The 25,300-nt window shown below is 38.2% G+C and overlaps 1 protein-coding gene across 1 annotated transcript in view; it reads left to right on the top strand.

The window, feature by feature from the left end:
• The window catches only part of LOC145690880 (uncharacterized), an 87,502-nt gene that overhangs the window by 33,395 nt on the left and 28,807 nt on the right, over nt 1-25,300 (top strand). The window lies entirely within an intron of this gene.

Below are 25,300 nucleotides of genomic sequence, written 5' to 3'. Positions count from 1 at the left end.
AACAAGTATTGTAGTGTTTGCGTATAGAATCCAGAGTTTGAGTAACGTAGTATATGTAGCAGACTAGTTAAATTTAATTTCCTTGGAAATTGTTCAAACTTGTGAAAAAGGAAAGAGAAAATAATAAGAAGGCTTTAAATAACATAATGTATATTAAGTTAGTATATTAATATTACTAGTATAAGTTTTTCGTAAGACATTAAAATATAACATTTTTATCTTTGTTCGCAAAATTTTTCTCCCGTCAACTTCCAATATTACGCACAGATGAATAAACACAAATCAGCTGATCACAACCGAACACACACCAATATAGACATAACCTTCTCTTTGCACCTTTATTTACACTTATGCTAAGAATATTGTGAGAAAATAATTATAGAATACGTGTTAAGATATGTTAAAATAAATTAATAAGTTTTGAGAAGTGTCAAAAAGCAGAAGGATTTTATGCAACTGAAATAATGACACATTAGTTTCAGAAAGTTGTTTGTTTACACTTTATTGTTGAAGTTAGGCGTTCGTATTTTGCACTTTTATTTTGTGAATTAGTTGCTTGTATCTTAAATAAATATAGAGAGTAGAATTACATTAGAACAAATTCAAGCATTGTTAGAGAAACAGTCTGCTAAATTAGAGCAGAAACTAGAAAATAAGAGTGAACGTTTAGAACATAAAATTGAAAGCAATAGAGAAAGAGTAGATGAGTTAATAGGCAAATGCAAACAGTCAATAACAGAAACAGCAAATGAATGTAAACAGTGCATAACCAAATTAGCGAAAGAGTGGACGTAGAATTGAGTTGAATTAGAAAGTAGACTTGATGGTTTGAGTAGTACCATTACTGATTACTGATTTCAATAATACGATTACTGAATTACGTTTGGAATTAGCTAGCCTAACCAAACGCGTTGAATCACTTAGCGAAGAATATAGGAAATAGCGAAGAATATAGCGAAGAATGTAGTTGCCTGGTGTTGGGCAATTACAGGCATCCATACAAGCGGTAGAGATAGAGTGTAGGCAGACCACCGACACCCAACAGCGTGATATTGATACCTTGAAAGAGGAATTACAACGGCTAAAAGGCCTAGTAGAGAAAATAGAAGAACACCAGGTGTTCACAGACAGAAAATGCAAGATTGTTATTTTTTGTATGAATAGACAGGAAAGTGCCGTACGCGAATTAGACGGATATGTAAAGGAACTCGCGGAAAAGACAGGTGAGATAGGTGAAGAAGTACAAGCGCAACGGCAAATTCTAAAACTTAACAGCGAACGGTCAGATGGAACCGAACAAACTTTAGAAACTTTCAGGGAGCACCATAAAGCTACTGTTGAAATGATAATGGAGCATTTTGAGAAATTGCCCGCTGTTATCGTAAAATCCGAACATGATCAAGATATTACTCAAGAAATGCATAGATCAGAGAGAGTAAATCGTGAATTATTAGTACGAGAGGAACAAATTGATATATTACGACAATTGCATATTGATACACGTACGTCACCACGTAAAGAGAATCAGTTCGATCATGAGTACCACGGCTAACATTATCAAAGTGAAGGATTTGAATCGGTCGGCCCCCTAGTGAATTTATGAATATGTAATATTTGGCATAATTTGAATCAAATTTGTCGTAACATCCTCATATATATATATATATATATATATATATATATATATATATATATATATATATACCTTCTGCGTGTGAGTGCCCCTCCAAATATACAGACAAATGGGCGCCCTTGCGTAATGCTATATACCTCGGTACTTGCTAGAAATTACAGAAGAATTATTAGTTTTTTACCCACCCATTTTCGATTCGGTGCTGCCACCTGGCGTATCATACTGCAATTATGGTCTCCTTACAAGCGCAGTGTTTGTCTGACCTGGTATACTAGCAGACACAGTTAAAGATGCTTTTATCATGGAATCTGGAAAGTCTTCAAAACTTTCCCTTCTGTTCTTTAAAATATTCTTTAGAGATTTATGACCCCGTTACCTGAAAATCAACGTTGCTACTTCCCTCTATTGTCCCTTTCTTTTATCTTCCATTCATTGTTTTTTTTAATGCTGAATTTTGTTGTTTATGAATGGTTACGGAAGTACGGCAACATTGAAGAGAATATCAGCGCACGTGCTGCTTAAGATCAGCCCTGGGTTGTGTGGGGGAAATGTGTAGTGTTTGGAGCAAGAGATCTCTAAGTTTGTCTCCAATAGTTACAGTAGGTACGTGAGTGATGGTAGTGACTGTTATCAAATGGCACCGAAAATCAACGTCTTATTCCACGAGACGCTTACACATACACACAAAAGCCATGACCAGTTATTGTTCTCAAGTGGAAAAATTGTGTTAAAATATTAAATTGTTCGCACTAACTATCTTAAGTCGCGGCACAAGTCACAATCAAAAGTAGCACTTGAAGCAATAATAGCACGTATATTAAATAAAATTTGTATACGCAACGGGAGTTCGTCAGTCAGCCAAACCGCAATGGCATACAGAAATACAGGATTTGCTATTCCCGCTGAAACGATAAAGATGGATGGATACCTTCTGAAACACAAGAATAGCGGTATGTGAGAGTGAGCTACACTAGCGACAAAAGATCTCACTTGAACGAAATCTGAACTAAAACAGTATATATTAGTGATTTGCAAAATGGTTCATTTCGGAGAATTGATTCATTTAGTTTGATTCACTGAAATGATTCGATCATTTAATTCCTTCATATGAATTGGTTGTCAGCGCATTCCCTTCGCGCAAGTGAATTGGTTGGGAATGATTCGCTCATTGAATCAGTTGGGTTTCCGCGCATCTATTTTGCGCAGATGAATTATTCGATCATATGAATTGGTTGGGAATGATTCGCTCATTGAATCAGTTAGGTTTCCGCGCATCTATTTCGTGCAGATGAATTATTCGATCATATGAATTGAGTGGGAATTATTCGTTCATATGAATCGCTTGGGCTACTGCATTGCTTTTCTGCGCAACTTAATAAATTCCTTGTGAGGAGAGGAAGTACACCAGATGACACGGCCAGCGTTGCATTGGGGTGAGTGGTGGCTCAGTGCTATTATGAAGTTTCAACAATATGGTGTTGCTCTGCTCCCATTGTTGTAATTTTTGCATCTTGTTTTGATATTACGGCTTGAGGCAAAAACTAACACTGTTTCAATCTCCACGTTTTTTCTGCCAATTTCAGTTCTTGAGGAAGTACTTTGTTGAAATATACTCCATAAAACTTTCACGGGATACTAGCAGTTTTAAGAATTTATTTGTAACTTCTTATTGTCGTACATATTAATATGGGGAAAATATAAAGTCCTAAGTGCAATGTATAGGGTACATTCATGTTTTTGGTTTTAAATACAAAAGTACTATGCAATGAGTCCGTAGTAGTATATTCATTTCTGGTGCGTATTATTTCCCCAGGTTATGTACACTTTGTAAAGTACACATCATGTTAATGAATTTTATTCTGTTGTTACGTCTTACAGTTTTGCACTATGGGCTAAAGAAGAGGCGGATGATTAATTAAAGTAAATTGTTATCTCGCAATCCATTCTATTCTATCCTGGGGTCACCGTGGCTCACTGATAAAGCTGTTACCTCCGGTGTGTGGTGTTCTTGGTTTGATCCACTGCTAAATAAGTTTGTGGTGTACATCATGATGTCGGTGGGTTTTGTTGGGTACTCCCGTTTCCTCCCACACTCTCATTCCACCTATTCTTCCATAATCATTTACTTGCCTTAATCATTCGTTTTCCTTAGATTAATGGACATAAACGTGGAATGTTAAACTGCAAAATTTCTATTTTATCCTATTACATTCTAAAATATGTTCTATTTTATTCTTGACTGGCAAAAAATATTCATCTTTTTAAATTCTTTTGAGCTAGAGAAGAAAGGGAGTTAACACATCAACATATACTTAATATTATTGTGATCATTTTATAAGTTTTCCCTCTGGGAGACATTGAGTAAACGCGGAATGAGATGAAATGTTAAAAACTTTTACGTTCCATCCCTAACAGCACAAAATCTTCCCTAGGATGTCCCATGGCCCTCCCGCCCGGGAAAACGGGACTATCCCGGGACGATCCCATAGGACTCCTGCGACATCCATGGGACTGACACGCGAATTCCAGATGTCCGCGTTTGTCCCGGGAAACGGGACGACCCGTGGGACTCCAGCGGGAGTCATGCAGGAAGAATCCCGTAGGAAACCAGAGGATATCCTCAGGCAGAACCACGTACGCGAATGGGATAATCCCTGGACGATCCCGTGGGACTCCTGAGACATCCGTGAAATCCTGATGAGAATCCTACGGGACTTCAAACGGAAGCTCATGTGTAACCGTGTAGCATTGCACCAGAAATGACGATGTGAATCTATTGACTGTTTTCAGGCTCTGGTTTCAGATTTGCAAACACAATGTACAGTGCAAATCAAACGGAATATGTGTTATTTCACGTGTAGCTACTTGAGAGGCGCCTTTGAAAAGCCAGAGCCTAAAAATAACCAATAGCTTCACTCTGTAATTACCGATAGAGCTATCGTGCAATACCACAGGGTGGCCTGTACATGAACTTCCGCTTCAAAGTCCCAGTGAGTCCCGTCAGGTACATATTTATAGGCTATAGGCAGTGGCGTATTTACGATTTTGTTTCGGGAGGGGCTTTGCTATCTTTCGGGGGGGGGGCTTTCCCTGGAAATGTGAAAATTCTGTAAGATATTTCATTTACTTTACTATACTAAGTAAGATTTCTGGGGGGAGGCTTAAGCCCGGAAGCCACCCCCCTAAATACGCCACTGGCTATAGGTAAACACTTCAAAAGCAAATGTTTGACTCGTTGACTTGCACTCTCTATTACCGCAGTAACGTTTCCAATGATATTAGCTATGGTTAGGTAAATTTAAATTTCGTGAGAAAATATATCAATTGGTGCCTTTGGACAATCTCCTTGTTGGCGGGATAAACTGCAAAATGTAGCCAGTGGATGCTTGACGCCACATTGTATCATCATCAAATCCTTCAGACGTCTTCCTTGTGACAAAGTGATCTGTACGATTCAACATAGTAATATATGGGACTATGCGAAATAAGAGCGAAGATGTAGCTATTTACAATATATAAGTTATCTGCATATAGTATTTTTCCACATTACTTGTAATAATAACTAACTTAGTGTTGTTCAGCTGTAAATTTCTCCTCAAGAGATAGAAAGAAAATAAGAATGGAACATGATTCAACTAGGGAAAAAAAACTGCCTTTTCTGAAACATGAACCTAATTAATCATTAATAACCGAAGGTCACGTTTGGATCGTAGTTATCTAGCATCTGTATAGCAAAGAAAGATATGCTTAATAAAACAAATGGGTTACACACGTACAATCTTTTATTCAAAAGCTATCATACATGAAGGGATTTTTTCACCCTTTCAAAATATACATCTAGGGTTTTATAATGTGAGCATTTGCATGTTGTGACCAACCTTGGTCCCACTGCTCATCCCGCAAAGAGATCTCTGAGTTAGCAACACTGTAAACAGTGAATAGTCTGTGCATGGTGGAAAGAGAAACAAACGTGCTGCTTGCAGAAACTGTATGTGCGAAGATGAAATAATTGGTTATCTGTACCAATCCGTCTTAGCCTGTGCTTATACAAGCGTGATATAGTATTCTTTCAGTGACAAAGGTTATTAACATATATATTTTTACTATATTACTATACATTAGCAGTTTTGATTCTTGATGTATTCACGAAAACATATGGTGCCGTGAGTTGGTTCTCAGTGTAGCGTTGTATTTATCTGCTATCATCGGGTGTAATAAGTGATAATCCAAGACGCAAATGTGAATATATTGTACCTAACAGTTTATATTATACAAGTGATCTTATATATTACTTGGAATTGCAATAGTACAAGCGGATGACTTACAGTATGTGTGATTGGCGAAAGGTTCCATTGTCATAGGCCAAGATACAAGTCATCCTGTACTCTAATTGTTCTTATGTTATATTGCATAGTCTAAATATATTTAAATACGTTCCAGTGTATATCCTATGTTCTTTTATTAGCACTTATAATCTGTGTGCATGATTACGCTTATATGCGCGTTATCGCTACCAGAGCTCGTTTACTAAGTTTGTGTTGTGTACGATTACTAATCCTCACACACCACGTATACTGTTAAACGATCTACCTCTACAAGGTGAAATAATTACCGTCACATACAAGATTATGAGACTTAGAAAATAGTAAGTGCGTAGAGTTACAAGGTGCAGACGAGAGAAAAAAGAAACATTGGAATACAGTTCCGTGCAGATATATTTTAAGTGAGCCATCAAGATGAGTGACAGTGAGTCAGCGTCATACACAGTAGAACCGATGGACAGACAAGACATGATGTTAGAACTATTGAAAAGTGTGAAGGAACTCAAAGAAACCATGACGACGCAGCAAAACAAAGCAGATGCCCGAATGGAAAAGCTTACAGAAAGTATAGGAAACATGTCCATACATGTCACGGAAATGTATGGGGAAATACAAACAGTAAAGAACAATATTAACCAGGTCACAGAGGAAGTGAAACAACTTAAAGAAGAGGTGCGGGCAGACATTTTGCACATCAACAAGGAAGTGCAAGATGTAAGGCAGGAAACAGAAGCTGCAACGAATGGTATGCGGCAGGAGCTAGATAAGCTACGGAAGAGCTGTGAAAGCCAAATTGGACATATAGAGGCAAAGCAAGATACCATCGAGCACAAGTTCTATATGATGGAGAAGGACTGGAAAGAAGTTAAGAGCCTTGTGGACGCGCAGACACGGAGACAGGCTACAAAGGTGAAAACACGCGACGGTACGATGCAGGCAAGCAGGAATGGATCTAGTAATTTGAACCAAAGATGCAAAGAATCGCACGCATCAGAATCTGAGTTAGCCTATGAGTTTTTGTCGCAGTCATCCAGCATGGAAGAGGACTGGTCAGAAGACAGCGAACTTCTTAAGCTTAGAGCAACAGGTGAACTAACCACTAAGGAGAATGGAGGTAAAAGGAGAGGAAGACGCCAGCCCTGCAGGAAATATAAATGTACCGGTTCAGGGAGTAGGTGTGTAGGTGATGAGTGTAACAAAAGTTCTCAGGAACACACCGAACCAAAGAGGTTAGCTTCTCCAGGATACGGACGGAGTGAAGAAGACTGTATCCCACATCGGGGAAGGAAACCATGCTGTAGGATACGTGTGTTAGGAAATTCTTCAAGGTGCAAGACAAGTCGTGATGCAGTAAGTCTTAACCCCAAGGACATACAATTATTTACAAAGTATTCAGGTGAGTCTAGTAGCATTAGTGCTTCAACATTTTTACAACATCTGAAAGACGAAGCTAGCGCATTTGGTGTTACCACTGACTATTTATTACCAATGTGACCTATACTGTTAACTCACTCGGCTTATAGTTGGCTAAAGTTACAAGCGCAGCCTTTTAAAACTTTTGCAGAATTTGAGACTGCATTACTTTCTACTTTCGAGTCGGATAACGTAACCGCGAACCGACTGGTAACTTGTAAGAATACAGTGTTCGATCCTCGAGTGCACAGTAGTGTGCGTGAGTTTGTGTTAACACAATTTCAGACTCTGAAGGAACTCTTACCGACTGTACCGGAAAAAGTAATTATCGCGGATTTAATATCGCGAGTGCCACGAAGGGTGCGAGAACTACTTATACTCCATCCACCCAATAACCTCATTGAACTTTGTCTATGGTTGACAGACTGGAAACGCTGTATCGTACAGAAGGAAAATACAAGAATAGTGGTGAGAAAAAGCAACAAACTAATGCTCGAAGTGTACCAGTGAACAAGGTGAAGGCAGAAAAGACTGCTCAGCGAACAAGTGAAAACGAAGTGCCGAATAATCAAAGTAGAAGGAGACGTCAGTGGAAGAGGGACCGCGATAAGCGAACCCGGAGGCAAACAAAAGGAAGTGTGACTAGCAGCTCGCCAGAGAACGAAAGATGTGACTGCCGCAAAAGACGAGAGACGGATAGTGGGTCCAGAACAAGACAAGTAGTAGCGGAGAAAGGGAACCCGAACCAAAGGGAAAACCAATGCTCATCTCGCGACGGTTATGGCGTATATACGTCAACACCTTGGCAGGAAAACTAACATGTCCTGGCCAAGACCCCCATCTTGGACCAGTGAAGCAAACTGGGGGCCTGTTCAAGAATATTTAGTGTGCGGGATTTCTAGCATTCCCTCCCAGTCAACCAATGGCAATCATTCGGAAAATGAAAAGGGCAAACTGACGCATTCGCACGCTAGAATTAAAATACACATCAACGACGTAATAGTAATGGCTCTGCTCGACACTGGAAGTGAAGCGTCCCTCCTAGGTTATGACACATGGAGGAAAGTCACGCACGATGTGTACCGGCCTAGAGTTGAAAGGGCAGACGGTGTGGTGCTAGTTGACTTTACTGGACGGAAGAAATTCGGAGTTAGAGGCAGTGCTGTGATTCCGTTAACGATGTGCGGTGTTGAGTGCTCTGTTAAAGTGTACATAGTAGAGCACTTGTCAGAAGAGTTGATATTAGGCATAGACGTGTTAAATGAATTGGGAGCCCTGATAGATTTCCGATCACGTACGTTGAGTTGGGGCGATGGTAAGGTAAGGAGAATTCTCCGCATGCTGCCGCTCCCATCAGAGATGGAGGTGTGCGAAGAACAGGAAGGATCATCTATAAACTACCTGAGTAGGGTGTGTGCCTTGGAAGAGGATGGTGACAAAAACATAAGTGCACGAATCCATGATGCGATTAGGAGCGCGGATGTTCTCAATGGGTTGGAGCAAAATCAACTCCACGAACTACTGATGGAATACCAAGATGTGTTCAGCGAGACACCGGGGTTATGCCGTGACTTTATATACAAGATAGAGGTAAAACGGATCAGCCTATAGTGAGGAAACCCTATCCTGTACCACTGAAGTACCGGAACCAAGTGAGAGAGGAAATAAGGAAACTCTCAAAGAGCGGGATAATCCAGCCCAGTCAGTCCATCCACAATAACCCAATCTTAGTGGTTCCTAAGAAGGATGGAAACAAGATTCGCATCTGTGTCGATCTCAGAGGACTGAACTCTTTCGTAAAGTTGAAGCAAGTAAGAACGGAACCCCTCGAAGATGTCCTGGGAAAACTTCAAAAGAAGAAGTACCAATCGTCGGTGGACATAGTGCAGGGTTACAATTCCCTCTTACTGCACCCAGAGTCCAGAAAATACACAGCGTTCTCCTTCGAAGGACAGCAGTGGGAATTCCGTGTCGTGCCTTACGGCTACATAAACGGTAGTAGTGCACTTAATGCTGCTCTGCAACGAGTGATCCCATCAGAAAAATTTGGTGACTCGTTAATCAAGTACATGGATGATATCCAAATCCTAGACGATACATTCGAAGAGCATCTTGTAATCGTTATTTTGCGTCGTGGTTCGGATTAATTTCTCAGTCTCATACCGCGCCCCTTTCTTCTCTTATTTTCCAGCTACTTTACGACGTATACGATCACTTACCCATGCCTACAGTTTCGTTATGCGGTAGCCGGAAACGCAATAAACGAAAGTGTAGACAACGTAAATAAATTTGTTAGGCTACGAGTACAATAGGATTTGATATCAACTATGCAAATGATAAAATTACCTTTTGATAAAACAAGTATAATGCTACTATAAAAGCACAAATATTACATACGTTTGTATTTACAATATATTCACCATGAACAATCTAACACAGTCTTTACGCTAGTGGCTTTGTTTTAATAATAGACGAAGAGGTGGCATTAAAGGGTAATTAACTCACGTGTCTCTTCGGCCAGCCTGTCGATGTCACTCCTCCGCTGTCCTGTGTTCGACGATGTGTGCTGGTTTTGGCGTTAAGGTCCCAAAATTAATTTACTGCTTCTTCCGTGATGGTTCCCCATAGGATCTACAAATGTAGGTTTTGCTCCAAAAGTTCGTTATCGCTGTATTGTCAAATAAGTGCACTTATAGAAAAAATCACTATGAAAAATATAGCTGTCACTTTGTGTATAAAAAACTAGGCAGCCTGAATGCTGCTTTTATGTAAATGTAATTCGGGCGAGCGAACGTCAACACGTTCCTCTTGAGCTGGTCTACGGCGACTGCCCCTCTTGTTCAGTTAGCTATTGCGTATATGTTCTCGGTGTTAGAGCGCTCAGATGATGACGTATACTACTAAGTTCGCGCTCTTTGGCTGCAGAAGTGCGGGCATTTTAACTAGTCAAATCAGCGTTAAGCAATGACAAGGAGTATAGTATTTCTGCGACTTTCCCGTTGCTCTCGGGACTGAGAGCGTTCACAAAGGAAATCACTGTCTCTGCAACGGATGCCCATATATGGTTACGAAATCTGACGGAAGTCTACCAACACAGATGAACAAGCATTCCAAAGCGATAACAACGAGTTTCTAGAACATTTGGGTTTATTCGAGGGTTGGTTAATAAAGTTCAGAATAAATCTATTTTCTCAATGTTTCTTTTAAATTGCAAAAATAAGCTGTAGGACGGTGACATCCTATTGGGGCCCGAGCAGTGTCCGAGCAAATTGCTTCAATTTGTGAAGAGAACCCTGGCCGTTGAGGGGTTAATGGTCCATACCGGAATGTCACTCAATGATCATTGTATTTTGGGAACGTCCTGTATATAAATCAACTGTCACTGAGAGTTCACCATAACGACTCGATATATCGAGGCCATACTGTATATAGCGTACTTCACTAATGTACTGAAGTGTTACTAGAAAATCACTATATTATGGAACACACTGTATGTGAATCGAAGATCGTTAGGGACTCACTATGAAAATTCGACGTATTGGGACTGCACTGTATATATAGCACTTCACTTATTAACTGTGAGGCTATTCACCCTGTATGACACAAGCCACCTTTGCTAAAACCACCTATTATGTTCCTTTAAAGCCACCTTTGATTTATATAAAGCCACTTTTGAGTTCTGATTAAGCCACCTTTTGTTTAAATTAAGCCACCTTTATGCCACCATTAATAAATTGTTCATTTTTAATTTATTTATATTCTCAGTTTATAGTTCCTATTATTTGTTTATTCATTTTTTTTAACATTGGTTTCTCACTATAATTCAATGTACTTTAGTTTACCTTTCAATTATTTCTCATTGTTTTTCACTAAACACATAATAGATTCACATATATTAAGCCAAATAAATATACAAATAAACATTAATACAGAAAATACTTAACTACTAAACAATAATAAAATATGTATACCAATTTCGAAAGTGTAGCCTCACAACGTAACGAACGGTAATATCGAAATTCCTAACATGTAGTTTGTGTAGTGTAATGTGTGTATATGCACCTTCTTACAACAAAATTGATACTTAAATTTTCTAAAATAACATCAAAATAACTATATTAACTAATATATATATTCATAAATGCAAAATATTAATAATCCAAAAGAGTTTTCAAAGCAAAAATTCGTAAAATAGTCATGAAGTAAATTACATACTAATTATTCGGAATATTATATTTCAACTCATTAAACATCAAAATACTAAAGGAATCTAAATCAAATATACTATCAAGTTTCAATAATCGTATTGCTCAAGCGACAAACAAGAGATTCATCAAATTGTTTCAAATAAATTTGGATTCACATGTCAAATCACTTTTTTTTTTTTTTTAATCAGCTTTACTCACAGCAAACGTAAACTCTTATTTTACTTATTTATTTATTGCAATAAGTATGTGAGCATCACCACTAATGCACGAAACTTGTATAACATTGGCGAACATACGACCTTTGGCTGATACAATCATTTCCGAATCTCATTTTCAACAAGCATCTTATTGGCAAAGGCAAACTACAACTCAAATTCTACGGGCATTAATCACAAACGCATATCACATAATAAAGAGGGATATACAATCCACCTCTAAACACATTAAACACTTGGAAAAGACATTCCCTACTCGTCTAGGAACTAGCTAGGTATTCAGGAAATGATAAGGAGTATCCATCTCCGAACGTGAGTCGCCCTTTAATGGCCTTTGACATCACGTCAAAAAATACGCGTACATAATAAAATAAATCCATACAAGGATGCCGCTCTATACAGCCTTTGGCATCTCAAAATAGCCCTAACTTATTTGTAATGCTCAATTGCCATTCAGTTGAACTCAAACGTATACAGCTCAAAATACTTTGCACACAATCATTTTGTTCGCTCGATGACCATTATCAATGTCAACGTGACTATCAAATTTAAACTTGATTGCCTCAACATACTATAAGCAATAGGATCGATCAATTACTATTAAATTGTACAACAAACCAAATTCTTTCCATTATTATTATTATTACTGTTATTTTTCAAATTCTCAACTCTCAAATTCAAATTCAATCTAAAATTTGTTATAGTCGTGTGAGTTTATTGACAAGTGTTGATTCGAAACGATGTTCTCTCCTTTCAAACTCTTGAACATGAAAATAATCAGATAAACAACAAAGTAATTCGTTAATCACAATCACACTTTTCAAATGAACTATGTAGCGAAAGTTCCAACTGATACTTTTCTCAAATTGACATGAATAAAACTCTAATAAAGTGAATTAAATTAAAATTTTTCCACCTGTATGAATTATTTAAAGCAAGCAAAATATAATTAGGTATTCTCTCCTTTGTGTGAGTCGTTGAGCAATAGATAAACTTGAAAAAACTACAAAAGTAAACTCTTTTTTTTTTTTTTAATATGTTTTCCACATTAAAACTACTTCTTCATTTTTAAATGTCTGTTTTCCAAAATAATAATTGGAATATGCGAATATAATATATAAATGTAATATGATATATGAACAAAATCTAAATTCTAATTGTATTTTCTCACTAAATATGTAAACCATATTCATAAAACTGGTAAAGTTCAAAATTAGACAAAGTTTTCCTATATATTAACATACGTATTGTATCATGATATGCATAATAGTTAAAATATCAATCTATATATTTACATTAGTAATACTTTAAACATTTTAATATATATATATAAGTTAACGGCGGTTAGGCCTTTCGAAGCGCCATCCTGCGTGCCATTGATTGACAAAGCAGGTCGTAAGTCATAAATTAAACAAAAAATAGGTTAATGAGTTGATCCCGAAGATCAATGAGCGCTGACTTACTATTTTCTTACATAACTGGAGTGTGCGGGGTCGTCGAGCTCCCCGACGATTTGGATAAATCGCTCCTGCACCAAATCCTTTATCCCTCCCAGCTAGATGCTTTACGCATCATAGCTATGTCATAACCGGGTAAAATTTTCCAACCCCAATTGGGCTGCCAGTATCTAGACCTACAGAAGGTATTGAGAAAAAAAAATATGAAAAGGACAAGAAGAATACCCTGGGGGAGGGAAAGTTCGATACTACAGCCCTGAATCTCAACATCATTAACCATTTATTAATTATTAATATTTTTCGGCCCGCTCCTACCTACAAAATTAGTAGGTTTACAATTGCATTCCTTTAAAAAGCGCTAGCCAATACGAAATGTGCGGCCTATCTGGCAAAAATGCACTTATCAACATCAGTAATATCGTCACATCCGGGAATAAGTCATAGCCGAGATTAAAGTCACAATCGAGAATACTAGCTTACACATTTAAAACTATGATTACTTACAATCTAAGATAACAATTTTCCAGCAGACTAATAAGATTATGAGTGCGTAAGGGATCGCTAATCGGCATCCAGCACAAACATGTCATGCTTATCTTTTCCTTCATATGAGTAATGAAAAATAAATAACAGAGTTGAAATGACCTTAATGAAACAAGACAACAAGGTCAATACTACAAGTCCGACCATGATAATCAGTGGGTTGAAAATTATACAATGTTCACTTGAGAACCGACGGACTCTTTTAATACAAGAGAAGTTAAGAGAACTGAAATTGGAAAATTTTCACATTCTGAATTAATCGTTACATTCGACAAATATCATTCTTGATTTATTATTCGCACGTTCTATTTCCAAAATGGATTTGTTTCAAAACTTAAAGTAATATTTAGCAAACCTTTTTTTTTTTTTTTTTTTTTAGACTCACCAACATCAATAAATACAAGGCTGATGATAGTTTTGATTATCTGATTTCCATAATATTTTGTAGCCAATTTATATTATACATATTTCCCATTTTGTGAGCCAATTTTATTATAAGTAATCGTTACCTAATTAAAAACAAACACTTTACATATCGATACCAAATTGTGTCGGTTATCATTGGGTCCATCGTACCCATAAAATAATATAACATTTCCTCACAAACGACATGATGGCCTGTCACATTTCATATTTACATAAAACTAATATATTATTTTATTTTATGAGCACGATGCACCCCGAAGAAAAGAAGAAGGAATCGGTTTAATTAAAAATCCAAACAGTTACAATTTATTGTTTTACTTGAGTCAATGAAAAATAAATGTCTGATAAAATATAAAATTTTAAGCGTCAAACTAAATATCTTGTTATTAAATAAATAGATTTAGAATGTCATAAGCCGAAATAGAATTTAGAAGTGTGTGTGTCTAAAGGCCAAATTCACACACTAGCTGAGGCCCAACCGGATGCCAAACCGATTTCGTCACTGTAATTTTGAAAGAGAATAGTAGTGACGCCTCTAGGGGTTGAATTATATCTTTCAACCTTTTACCTCTTCTTAACTTGTAAAACAGTTTTTGTAATTGAGTTGAATTAAATTCAAAGCTTCATTAATGTCGTAACAAATACCCACTGACTTTACATAACGAGCATTATGCGTGAATGGATTCATAGGCAAGTTATTAAATTCAACATTATTTTCAAGTATTTACGAAACCATACTAAGCATTATCTAATTTTCAATGTTCTGACGCCTAGCCAGTCTTATATTACAAAACTCATTATACTTTTGCACATACTTCATGACAAAGTCAGATGGAAGAATTCGTTAACTGAAAACCACACTTTTTTTTTTATTCAAATTTCATAATTAATTGTAACATCCATTAGTGTTTCTCTAATTGAATTTTAGGTATCTTTAATTGCCTAACATTTCTCTAAATGCCTAATGGTATGGGGACAGCTAAATGTTCATATAAATCATACAAGGTAAATGAATAAAAACTCAAAGAAAATAAAATAGTAAAATTTTATTAATGACATTTGGTTCCCAGGACTGGAAGTACCTGAAAAGAAATAAAACATACAAAACATAGACATCCTAACAAAAATTCGATACAGAAATTCCATATCCAAAACGGGATAACCATAATTTTCAAAAGTGGTGGGGCCGTTTTAAAATTTTCAAAGTCCGGAATCACGACCTAAAATGATTACCTATTTAAAATTTCCAATAATGTCCTTCCTCCGGTTTTCCTTTCCTCTTTCCGTCTCCAAGAACTGTAAAGAAAGAATAAAACATGGTATTTAAATAAACGTACCTGATTATGAATGGATACTGGTGGTTCCTCTGGCTGGGCACGTCGGTGACAGTGTGCACACACTTGAGACTGAAAAACAAATTCCTAACTTTCGAAATTCGGTGGGGAATAATGAAAATAAAAGAGATAACAATCTTTATGTTTCTATTGGTGTCTCTAAAAGAAGAATGGCACAACTTCTTACTTTTCCATTTCACCCACAATCTTTTTTTTTTTTTTTTTTTAGTGCCATAATTGAAGTCCACTGGAATAATTGGGCATAATCACCTTAAAACACTCACTGGTCCACTCTGGGGAACGCATACAATAATCAGTGAGATACAAATCACGTGTTTTGTACAAAAAATGATTTATCTTATGCATATTTTTTAATCGTACAGAACATTGTTTAAGCTGTGTTTCGTTACTGTCCTCACTCATTGGTTCTTGGTGGTTATGGATTTCGCACTCTGGTTGTAACAGAGGTAACGGATCATCAATCGTCTCAAGTCGATGGGGAAGATGCTGCAATTTTCCGATTTCGTCTTCAGGTAAGTGTTTTTTGGCCAACAATAACCAAGTATTGTACGTTTGTGGTGTAGGCGTCCATATCTTGACCCTATCCATGGATTGATATCCTATACTTTCACCACTCAAAGGATCCCGTAACTCAACTGCCCTGTCGTTACTCGACACACTAGTGCATATATATGGCCCACGGAAAAGTTCAAAAAACTTGGCAATTTGTTTCTTTATAAGGCTGCTCACATTATGCTGGCGCACAAATACAAAGTCCCCCACTCGCACTAGACGTCTGTGTGTTTGGGTTTCATTCCATCTTTTATTCCTCTTTTTGATTTTTTCAGTTCGTTTCATATTAGCCAAAATTAATTTATTGCTCCAATTTATCCCATCCTCGTCAGATACATCTTCCTTAATATTGACACCAAAATGCAAAAATATGGGACGTGAAGAATCTATGTTCAGGTGTAAACTAGCTGGCGAAACTCCTAGGTTTTGTGAAATAGAGTAATTATACAAAAGTACAGCCTGTGTCAAATTTTCAGCCCACTCCGTATGTGATTGTGAGCATAAGGTTCTTAACGTTTGAACTAGTTCTTTATTCACTCTCTCTACTAAAGAACTCTGAGCATGATAGACAGTACAATACTTCACGACCACATTGTATTTTTTCATAGCTTGAACGAAACATTTTGAGTGGAAAACTGGCGCATTATCTGAAAGAATAAATCGAGGCAGTCCAAGCATAGGAAAGTAGTATTCTTCAAAACATCTAACAATCGCTTTGGCTGTAGAACTCCTTAATGCAAATGCTGTACAATACCGTGTTTACAAATCCATAATAACAAGGGCAAAACGCTTCTGTGATTTTCCAATTGGATACGCTCCTAACATGTCAATGGAAATGCAATCTCGCGGTCGGCGTGACGGGATGGTGCTTAACAACTTAGCTGGGGGGTGTTGATCTGGTTTCATTCGAGCACAAGTGATGCAGTCCCTCACGAAGCTTTTGACCGAAGTTCTTAATCCTTTCCAATGAAATGCTTTAGAAATGAATGCAATAGTTCTATCAGTGCCTGGGTGGCCCACATCGGAATGGTACGCGGTGAGTATGTTGTGAACTAAAACAGGTGGTATACAAATTTTCCATTTATTAGGATGGTGAAAGTCTCGAATTAGCAAGATATCATTTTCTAACTTGTAATTTTGTTTCCATGACCTACTGTTTCTAAATTCAATTTCGTCCACCGTCCCTTCTAAAACACGTATGACGTTTCTGTAATCTGGACATTCTCTTTGAAGGTCTGCTAATCGCTGAGGAGAGATATTAAGAACTTCGTCTTGTAATACTTGAAAGGAATGTACTTTAAGCAATCTATGTTCATGCGATGGAAATAATCTACTAAGGGCGTCACAAAATTTATTAGTCTCTCCCTTTACAAATTCAACGTCATGTTGGAATTCGCTAATTTCCGCACTCCAGCGGGATAGCCTATTGTTCCAAGATTTTACACGTTTAAGAAATAAAAGAGCATGATGGTCAGTGACAATAATAATTCGTCTTCCTAACAACATAGGTCTCCATTTTCTCAAAGCGTATATAACTGCAAGGCATTCAAGTTCCGAAATCGAGTACCGACGTTCGCATGAGGTCAAGGTACGGCTAATACACTGAATGATTCGTGGTTTACCATCTTGTTCTTGCCATAATTTACATCCCAACCCGACAGTCGAAGCATCCACCTGGACGTAAAAAGGTTTTGTGAAGTCAGGATGTGACAGCAAAATATTTGCGCAAATGTCATCTTTAATTTGATTGAAAGCTTTCTCACATTCTTCAGTCCACTGCCATTTTCTACCCTTCTTTTCCAATGCATACAGCGGAACGGCTTTTGTAGCATAGTCCGGTATGAAATTTTGACACCAATTAAATAATCCCAGCGCGGATTGCAAACTTTTAATGTTGGTTGGTACTGGCAATTCCCTAACTGCTTTTATGGTCCGTTCATCTTTCTTTATTCCTTCAGGACTGATGATGTAACCCAAAAATGATACTTCTGGTGCACAGAACAAGCACTTGTCGATATTCAATGTTATATTATATTGTTTAAACTTGGCAAAGATCTGATCTAACAATTGTAAATGCTCCTGGAAACTGTCGTTTGTGATCAAATTATCATCGATGTACCGAATGATTTTGCTGTGTAACTCTGGGCCCAATACATGAGACATCATAGCATTTAAAGCTTGCCCACCATTCCTATACCCAAAAGGTACTCGCTAATATTGATAACACTGTCCCTCAAAATTGAATGCCGTATACGGTTGAGATTTTGGATGTAAAGGACAATGATGATACGAGGAATTTAAATCCAAGACGCTAGTAAAAGGTTTTCCCTGTAATTTGGCTAACAAATCTTCTATGCGTTCTGGTTTGACTTGCCTTAAAACTGAATGTTCATTAACAGCCCTCAAATCAATGCATAATCTTTGTTTATTGTTCTTTTTCGGGACCACTAGAATGGGGTTGCTATGAATAGATTGACTGTTAGTGATTATTCCCAGTTGCAACAACTTTTTAATCTCTCCTCGTACAAACGGTAAATGCTTGTATGCTATGGGATACTGTTTACGAACCAAGGGTTCATTAGTGTCAATCTCCATTTCATACTGAAAACCTTTACATCTACCTGGATAATTCGTGAAAATTTCTCTGTATCGTAACAATAAATCTAAAAGTTGTTCCTTTTGATGGGGGCCTAAAGTACTAGCACGATCAACAGCAGCTTTCAATTGTTGTGATGTTGCTACCCGTTTAAGAACAGTTTCTTCCTGACCACAATTAACATTATTTATACATGGTTGCCTTACGCTGACATCACCTTCGTCAGCTGATCCAACACAAGACTCACTGTCATCGTCACGACCTGGTGATTCGATGGGCAACAGGGAGACAACCACCCTAATGTTTTCATATTCTAATGAAATATTACCTTGACTAAGATTGATGATGCTTTGTAATTGTTCTAATGCATTCAAGCCCATTATAAATTTCTCATTTAAATCTGCCACAACAAAAACTTCCAATGTAAATGTAAGTGAATCTATTTCAACTGGTATAACAGTTCTACCCTTGCACTTTTTCTTAAACTTTCCACTATAATCTACAATGAGAACATCATCAGCTGGTTGTAATTTCGGAAATGAGATCTCCTTTGTAATTTCTTTCCATAGGTCATAGGAGGCTAGCGAAGTCTCTGCTCCCGTATCGCACAGTGTTTTTACTTCAATTCCATTCACACATGTATTAATGTAAGCAGAATATTGCCTACCGTACGCTTTGACTATCTTTTCTTCAAACTTATCGTCTTCAGTGTCACTCCTAGCATCCTGATCTAAATCTGAATTAGATTCAAATGTGAAATTTCGAACACGGAATACATTATTGGGGATTTGATTAGTGGTTATGTCGACGGATGTCCCCCCTTGAAACCCGTCTTCACTTAGTTTTCCGATTCTTCACGTGACTGGTCTTGGGTTGGATCTATTATTATTTTGGGCCCTCCAATTGTGTCTATAATTTCCCCGTCCTCTATTGTTCCCGCGACGTTGTCCTGGTCTTCGGTTATTATTACCACGCCAATTATTGTCCCTTTCGCTACGAAGTTCTTGGGTTCGATTCTGCTCGTTGTTTATTTGTGCATTTTCAGCATCCTGATTGTTCGTATCACGCGAATTGTGTCGAGTACCGTCTCCCTGATTGTTTCGCCTGTTATTCCTTTGTTGAGCATTAGATGAATTATTTGTCGTTCGAGCTTGTAGCACGCGAAATGTACGATTATCTTTATAATTATTACTGTTATACGTATTATAATTTCTCTTCATATTACCGTTTTCAGTAAGTCGTAATGATTCAATTCTTGCAATGCTTGCTAAGAACTGTTGAAAAGAAGTACACGGATGTAACGTCAGTTCTTCGCGATACCTGCGGGGCAAAGTATCAATAATTCTTGCAATAATCTTCGCGGGTGAACTTTCCGGGTTCAAATCTCTCAATTGTTGGTACTGTTTGGTAGCAAAGCTGCGAACATTGTCGTGGGTCTTGGGATCAAATCTTTTGCTTCTGCACGAAGCAATTTGGCTAGCAACAATGGTATCTGAATCAAATGTATCGATTAATGCTCTTTCGAACTGAGTAAAAGTTTCAAATTCTCGAGGGTAATTGGTGACCCATTCTTTAGCAACTTGTTCAACGAGACAGGGGATGAGGTTAACTAAATCATCTTCGTATATCCCTACAACTCGGGCCTTTTCTTTCAAATCCTGAATATATGAGCGTGCAGTTGTGCCATCCGGAAGTCCGGTGTATTTTGGTAAGTACTGTAAATCTCTGACTTGAATAACACGTTTAGGCTTAGAGAATCTACGTGAGTATACTCGTTTCACACTACTATCAGATCCATCGGATTCGAATCCCTCACTTTGATAGTCTGAATCGTGGCACTCATGATCAGATTGACTTTCCTTACGTGGAGACCCGCGTGCATTAGTATGTAGTTGTTGTAGTTTGTTTTCAATGTACTCTTGTCGCGCCAACAATTCACGGTTTACCTTTTCTAACCTATGCATTTCATGCGTGAAGTCGCGATCATGTTCAGATTTTACAATGACAGCGGGTTGTTTTTCAAAATGCTCAATTATCATTTCAACAGTGGCCTTATGATGTTCTCTAAAACTTTCTAAGGTCTGTTCGATTCCATCGGATCGCTCACTATTTAATTTTAAAATTTGTCGGTGCGCATGCACTTCTTCACCTATCTCACTTGTTTTTTCCGCGAGTTCTTTAACATACCCATTTAATTCATGTATTGTACTTTCATGTTTGTTTACACGGAAACCAATAACCTCACATTTCCCATTCATAAGTACTTGACATTTTTCGATTTCATCCACTTGATTTTTCACCCCTTGCACTTCCTCTTTAATAACATTAATTTCGCATTGTTGTTTTTCGGCGGCTTGCCTACACTCAACCTGTACCGTTCGAACAGCTTCTCGTAACTCATCAATACTTTTCTTATGTTCCGCGTTATCTGTCTCGACGCGTTTGGTTAAATTAGCTAATGTAACGCGAACCTCTGTTATGGAATTATTAGTAGTTATAATGTCGGTACTTAGCTGATCGAATTTGCAATCAAACTTGCTTTCCAATTCTGACTTATTATTCGCGCACTCATTTGCCAATTCCTTTATTCGCTCGTTAGTACTATCAATTTTATGCTCTAATTTCTCTGACTGTTTCTCTAATTGTTCTGTTAACATTGCCTGAAATTGTTCTAAAATATTCGCTTCCATATTTACTTTAACTTAAAACAAACCAAATCACAACACAAAACATGCAAAAACAAACACTTGAAGTAAGTAACAATATAAACAAAAACTTTTCTCAAACTATTTCATTATTTCAGTTACACAAAGTTTTTATTTTATTTCAAATTTTCATTTTGTAAAAATGTTTCGATAGGCAATCAACATAAACAAGCAAATTGTTATTCATTTGTCGTGATAAATAAATCGAAAAGGAAGGTGCATACTACTATGAGTGTGTGTGTGTATGTGTAATCAGCTGTTCTGTGCTTCCGTACTGTGAAAAGTTAGCGAAATAAAAGTTCGCGAGTGGACAAAACGTTTTGATCTCGCACAAAACAAATTATGCTACTAATATTTCTGTGGTAATTGAATTTACTTTCTGTTTTCAAACACTACCTTTTACTTTCTTTCCTCTTGCTCTTTTCTTTTCACGAGTTAAAACAATCTGCGCATGATTCTATACCCCGTTGCCTGCTTGCAACTACGTAATTCAAATGTTTACTATTTTCGTATTGTAATAAATGAACTCTGAAATAATTAAATGTAGTTTTATCCGAAGATTAAAGTACGTCCTGTCACGGTTGAGCCATTTCGGGTGTAATCGTTATTTTGCGTCGTGGTTCGGATTAATTTCTCAGTCTCATACCGCGCCCCTTTCTTCTCTTATTTTCCAGCTACTTTACGACGTATACGATCACTTACCCATGCCTACAGTTTCGTTATGCGGTAGCCGGAAACGCAATAAACGAAAGTGTAGACAACGTAAATAAATTTGTTAGGCTACGAGTACAATAGGATTTGATATCAACTATGCAAATGATAAAATTACCTTTTGATAAAACAAGTATAATGCTACTATAAAAGCACAAATATTACATACGTTTGTATTTACAATATATTCACCATGAACAATCTAACACAGTCTTTACGCTAGTGGCTTTGTTTTAATAATAGACGAAGAGGTGGCATTAAAGGGTAATTAACTCACGTGTCTCTTCGGCCAGCCTGTCGATGTCACTCCTCCGCTGTCCTGTGTTCGACGATGTGTGCTGGTTTTGGCGTTAAGGTCCCAAAATTAATTTACTGCTTCTTCCGTGATGGTTCCCCATAGGATCTACAAATGTAGGTTTTGCTCCAAAAGTTCGTTATCGCTGTATTGTCAAATAAGTGCACTTATAGAAAAAATCACTATGAAAAATATAGCTGTCACTTTGTGTATAAAAAACTAGGCAGCCTGAATGCTGCTTTTATGTAAATGTAATTCGGGCGAGCGAACGTCAACACGTTCCTCTTGAGCTGGTCTACGGCGACTGTCCCTCTTGTTCAGTTAGCTATTGCGTATATGTTCTCGGTGTTAGAGCGCTCAGATGATGACGTATACTACTAAGTTCGCGCTCTTTGGCTGCAGAAGTGCGGGCATTTTAACTAGTCAAATCAGCGTTAAGCAATGACAAGGAGTATAGTATTTCTGCGACTTTCCCGTTGCTCTCGGGACTGAGAGCGTTCACAAAGGAAATCACTGTCTCTGCAACGGATGCCCATATATGGTTACGAAATCTGACGGAAGTCTACCAACACAGATGAACAAGCATTCCAAACCGATGACAACGAGTTTCTAGAACATTTGGGTTTATTCGAGGGTTGGTTAATAAAGTTCAGAATAAATCTATTTTCTCAATGTTTCTTTTAAATTGCAAAAAATAAGCTGTAGGACGGTGACAATCTGGACCATTTGAGGAAGTTGCTACAGGCCTTTCGTCTCGCTAATCTCCATCTTAACCTGGACAAAAGTGTCTTCTGCAGAAAAAATCGAAAGTTCTTGGGATATGTGATAACAACAGAAGGCGTGACAAAGGATATGGATGCGGTCAGACCGATCATCAATTTCCCACGTCCAATGACGAAGAAGGCGTTGCAGCGTTGGCTAGGGTTGATCCAATATCAACATCGTTTTTTAGAGAAGTTTGCGGAGACTGCGCAACCTCTTTTCAATCTTTTGAAAGGAAGCAGCAAGTGGTCCTGGACAGAAGATTGTGAACAAGCATTCACAAAACTCAAAGAGCAAGTGCAAAAAGATGTACTTCTGGCACATCCTGACTGGAACAAAGAATTCATCATCCAGAGTGACGCCTCACATGTTTCGTTAGCTGCTTGTCTAAAACAAGAGCATAATGTTGAAGCACGAGTTCTCCAGTATGCTAGCAGGACGTTGAAGCCACAAGAGAGGAATTATAGCTCCAGCGAGCTGGAATGCTTAGCCGTTATGTTCGCCGTGCGGAAATGGTCTAAATGGCTCGTAGGACATAAATTCAAGGTATTATGCGACAACCAAGCGCTGAAGTGGTTGAAGAATGCAAGAAACTGGAGCAGCAGGCTAACTAGGTGGTCCATCGAGTTACAGCAGTACGAGTACGAAGTAGTGCACGTACCAGGCAAAACTAACATAGCCATGGACGCATTGTCACGGGTAGCCATCGATGAGGAAACTTACCTGTATAGGGTGAATACCGTACAGGCTCTATGTGAGGAAATCCAGCATCTAACACCAGTATTATTAAGTCTTCAACAACAACAAGATGAAGACCTAATTCCGATTATCCTAGCCCTCAAGGATCCGCGAGTAGCAAAAGATGATAAGAGGTGGAAGTATTGGAAGGAGAACTACCGCCTGGACAATGGCATCTTGGAGGTAAAACACCCACGGGAACCACAACGATGGAGGATTTGCCTTCCAGCCGGTCTGGTACCGGACATGCTGCGGATTAGTCACGAACGTACAGGACATTTCGGCGTGGGGAAAGTCTACGCGAAATTATCAGAAAACTTCTTTTGGCGGAACATGAAAGAACATGTGCAGAGATTCATACAAGATTGCGTAGAGTGTATGAGAAACAAAGTAGATAGACACCCTCCTGCACAACCTCTTAAGGTATTTCAAGCTTCTAGACCTCGGCAAGTACTATGTATTGATTACTTGGGCGCATGGCCAGCTTCAACTCATGCCTATAGATACGTATTGACAGCTACGGATGCTTTCAGCAACTACATTGTAGTATATCCTAGCACCAAGGCCTCAACCAGCCATGTCATCAAATCGCTATCAACGTACATCACGCACCTTGGGCTACCCGACATGGTAGTGTGCGATAATTCCACCATATTTAGAAGTGGACGCCTCTCCGACTTCCTGGCAGCACAACACATTCAGTTAGGTTTCACTACTGCGTATCATCCTTCCAGCAATAGGGCAGAGAGGAACCAGTCAGAGCTCATCAGGCTATTGAGGCATATTTGCCACGAGAACCACGAGAAGTGGTATTCGCATTTGCAGGAATGTATCATGCTCCTGAACAATTCTGTTTCCAGCTCCTTAGCAGTGACACCAGCTGGATTAATGCTGAATCATTCTCCCCACTACTATGTGCAAAGGTATTTAGGACTAACCCAGACAAATCTCGATCCGGAAGACATAAAAGCGGAATGGGACAGACGACTACTCCAAGCCTATACGAATAAGTTAACCAAACGACAAAGAAGAAATGAAGCCCATAACGAGAGACAAGCCTCCCGAAAGGAGATCAAGGCACGAGATTGGGTGTTCTTACGAACTCATTATCTCAGCAATTTCGCACGAAGAAAAATAAGCAAGTTCTTCCAAGTATACCAAGGTCCCTTCTGGTGCGAGAAGGTGATCGACGACAAAGTGTTGATCTTGAAGGACCCGTTGACAGGAAAAAATCTTCGACCCCAATCCGTCGACAATTGTAGAAAATGGAATCCTACACCTAAAACTGAGCAACAGTGGATAGAGATCCTAAACAAGAATTCGAGAAGTAACTTAGACACGACAGGTGAAAATCGATCGACTGATTAGT

Source organism: Thermobia domestica, chromosome 7 (genome assembly GCF_964235325.1).
Source record: "Thermobia domestica chromosome 7, izTheDome1.hap1.1, whole genome shotgun sequence".
Lineage (NCBI taxonomy): Eukaryota > Metazoa > Arthropoda > Insecta > Zygentoma > Lepismatidae > Thermobia > Thermobia domestica.
The sequence above is the reverse complement of the archived record's forward strand: the minus strand, read 5'-3'. Positions and strand labels throughout refer to the sequence as shown.